Source organism: Tupaia chinensis, unplaced genomic scaffold, assembly GCF_000334495.1.
Source record: "Tupaia chinensis unplaced genomic scaffold, TupChi_1.0 Scaffold000117_2, whole genome shotgun sequence".
Classification (NCBI taxonomy): Eukaryota; Metazoa; Chordata; class Mammalia; order Scandentia; family Tupaiidae; genus Tupaia; species Tupaia belangeri.
The window spans coordinates 9,431,919-9,435,519 of record NW_006159583.1 but is presented as its reverse complement, the minus strand read 5'-3'; the positions used below and the strand labels follow the sequence as shown (position 1 = coordinate 9,435,519).

Genomic DNA, 3,601 nt, shown 5'->3' with positions numbered 1-3,601 from the left:
TACTTTTCACTTGCCTGACCCCAGTCTGGTTTCACCTGAGGACAGCCAGGAATAACAAGTAGGAAGGAAATGGGATAGAAGGACTAGAAAGATCTCGTGTGAGCAGCATTTCAGTCTGTAGCGACGTTAATCAGAAATCAGGGTCGGGTATCTTTCATTCTGTTTCTTTAGAATTTTACCTAATGTAACTGAAAAAGGCTAAAGAAAGCACAAAGATCAGAATGATATTTCTTTTTAATGCCTTTGACCGCTAGAAGACTGAAAGAGAAATGTATCATGCAAAGCTTTATCCAAATACTTCATTGGTCCTTCCTGAGGGTAAAGAATCATGAGTAATTTTTGGTTGGAAAAACAACCTGATTAATCAGGGAGGAGCTGGTTCTTGGAAGCATTAGCTGAGTTCATAATTGCGATCCTACTCAAACTGGAGGTGAAAATATACCATTTATAGAGTAATGATCCCTATGGGTCAGGAATTGTTTGTTTGGAGCATATTACATGTCTTAGTTGACTTAATCCTCATAATAACTTCATTATAACCCCATTTTACAGATGAGGAAACTGAGACACAGGGAAGGTAAATACATTGACCCAAGTCACACTACTAGAAAGGGGAGAGCCTGGATTTTAACCTAGGAAGTTTGACTTCAGAGTGTCTATGAGTGGAGCCCTAGAGGGGTCACATTTCTGTATTTCCTCTAAAACTGTAGACAGGCCTCCTGGGGTCTCTTATGTCATCATTCTTAAGCCTGAAATGAAGAAATAGCTCTGGCTTAACCTGAGGAGTTCAAGGATCTTCAATTCCAGATGATCAGACTTTCTGGGGGTAGAGAAGGGCACCATTTAGCACATATTAAAATGAATTCTTTTTTATTTTTAAGAATTATTTATTCTAATTTTATTTATTATTATTGTATTTTAACTTGATCAGAGAGAGAACAAGACTGAGAGAGACAGAGGAGGAAAGGAAGAAAGTAAGTCACCAGGTTCAGGACTCGAACTGCCATTGACCATGTGGGAATCCAGTGCCTTAATGACCATGTCACCTGCTGGCCCCATATTAAAATGAATTCTAAAGCCAGTTCCATTTCTCTCCTCCATATAGTGATTTTTTTTTTAGTCAAGCTTGACACTTTGATTTCCCCCTCCCATTAGCCATCTATGTCAAAGCATCGAATCCTGTTCTCTCTGTTTTAGAGTACCTTATCCTCTTTCACTCTGTCTGACCCTAGTCTGGTTTCCTAATAACTCATTCTTAGGTTTTGCTTCTTAGCTAGTTGTCTTCCTTCAGTATTTCTTCTGCTTCAACTACATATGTTGCATTGCCTAAGGTAACTTCCATTGTCATGTCCTCTACTCGGCATGCAGGGGCCTCCACAAATCGTCTCATTCTCACCTTCTGTGAGATAGAGCTGTTCTATGAGTCAGGGCTATGTTTCTCCCCCTGTGCTTTTCCACTCCCCACTATATAGGCCAGGCTGTTCAGTAGGACTTTCTGCAATGATGGAAGCATTCTCTGCACTGTCCACTACAGTAAAGTAGCTCTTTGAAATATGATCAGTGTAACTCAAAACTAAAATGTAAATTTTATTAAATTTTTTACAGAATTCTTTTTATTTAACTATTTATTTATTTATTTATTTAACTGGGGGGAGGCGGGGGAGAGAGGAGAGAGAGATAAAGTGAGAAAGCAAACTGCCAGGTCTGGGACTCAAACCATGGTCGACCATGTGAGAGTCCAGTGCCCTTAACCACCAGGCCACCTGCCAGCCCCAATTTCATAAAATTTTAATTAATAAAAATTTAACTAGCAACATGAGCCTGTGTCTCCCATGCTAGAAAGCGCAGGTATGCATGGTACCCAGCTCATCCTACCTTCCTCAGCACTGGTTCTTCTCCCAAGATTTCTACCATTAGTGGTCTTCCAATGAGATAATTCATATATTCGCTTACTCAACAGACATTAATAAAGCACTTGTATACTTCAGACACTTTGGTAATCAATGTAAGGAATACAAAGAAGAAAACTTGCTTGGTTCCTTTCCTGCAAGCTTACTGCTGAGCATTTTGAGGGTACAAAACATAAACCAACTATTCTTTGTACCATCTATAACATCTCTGGTGGGGCTTTGTATGTAGGAAAATCACAGTTTTGCTGAGCATTAGAGTAGGCTGGAAGCAAATGTTCAATGAAAGCTACTGGGAAGCTAGGTTGGTTGAGAAGGTATCCTTCTATAATCATGACAGCACAGAAATTCTACTTTCTTATGATGTTGGGGAGTGGGTAGGGAGTGCATGGTGTCTAGAACTTTAATCTCATTTCAGAGAATATATCCACATTCCTCATTCATGGGCTCTCAGTTCCCTTTCTCCCTGTGCCTTCAACCTTAATTTTTTTTTTTTTTTGGAGAGATTTTCACTATAGGGCGCGTGCGCTCGCCAGACAGAGAGAGACATTAGAGACAGAAAGCGAGAAATCACCCCCCAGGGGGGATGGTCACGCCGCAATCCCTTCTCCTCCATTCTCCTCTCGGGATCTTGGGCACGCACGCACACGTGCCCGGCGTGAGTTTTAAGCCACCGGGTCCGGGACACGAACCGCAGTCGACTACGTGGGAGTCCAGCAACATAGCCATTACGCTAACTGCTGGTTCCCTCAACCTTAATTTTAAGGAGATTCCTTTGCTTAATAGCATGGACCATATTGAAGACACTTTGTCTAGGATCGTTAATAGTCAGTGGAAGCCTGCCTACTAGAAGCAGGCTAGAATGAGCTGCAATTTGAGTTCAAATCTTGAACTGAAAGCGAGTAAGATTAATCAAGGGGCCAGCAGGTGGCATGGTGGTTAAGGACACTGAACTCCCATATGACTGATTTTGAGTTCGAGTCCTGGACCTGGTGACTTGCTTTTTCATTTTCCCTCTTGCTCTGTCCCTCTTTGGTCAAAGTTAAATAAATAAATAAATAAATAAATAAGGTTAAATAAAATAATTCTTTAAAAAGTCAATCAAAATACTACAAATCATTCTTAAAGAATTAAAAAATAATTATTGTGGAGGTCAGGCAGTTTGGATAACCAGAGAGTCTGATCTTCTTCCCTTCAAACAGACAGAACATCTGCTGGACAGACCACAGGGCTATTGAATAAAAAGGACCCATTCTACCCTCTCTAGTCTCCTTTCTCTGCCAGGAGACATGTGGGAATGAAGTGCATAGAAGCTCACCTTTAGTGGTTAGAGTTTCAAATGTTCTAGGCTTTTTTATCTTACAGTGGTTTCCATGTGTATATTATTAGGACAACAACTAATTTTTGCAAAGAGATCTTATAGGCTACGTTTCTTGGTTGATGGCATTTGTTCCCCTTAATTAACAATGTTGATTCACTAACTTTATGGACTTCACTATCAGCCCAAGTGACATGGTCCCTGTCCCAAATTGCTCGGAACCCAAATGAGGTGCAAGATTAGAAAACGAAAGGGTTAGACTGTGATGAATGCCAACAACAGCACATAGCTGAATCGAAACCAAGCAGGACAGAGTAAACCTTTCCTCTGTCTCACTGTTCGATTTTTTTTTTTTTTTTTTTTTTGTGGGGGGGTT

At 40.6% G+C, this 3,601-nt stretch overlaps 1 protein-coding gene across 1 annotated transcript in view; it reads right to left on the bottom strand.

The window, feature by feature from the left end:
- PDE7B (phosphodiesterase 7B) overlaps nt 1-3,601 on the bottom strand; it is a 244,643-nt gene that overhangs the window by 8,296 nt on the left and 232,746 nt on the right.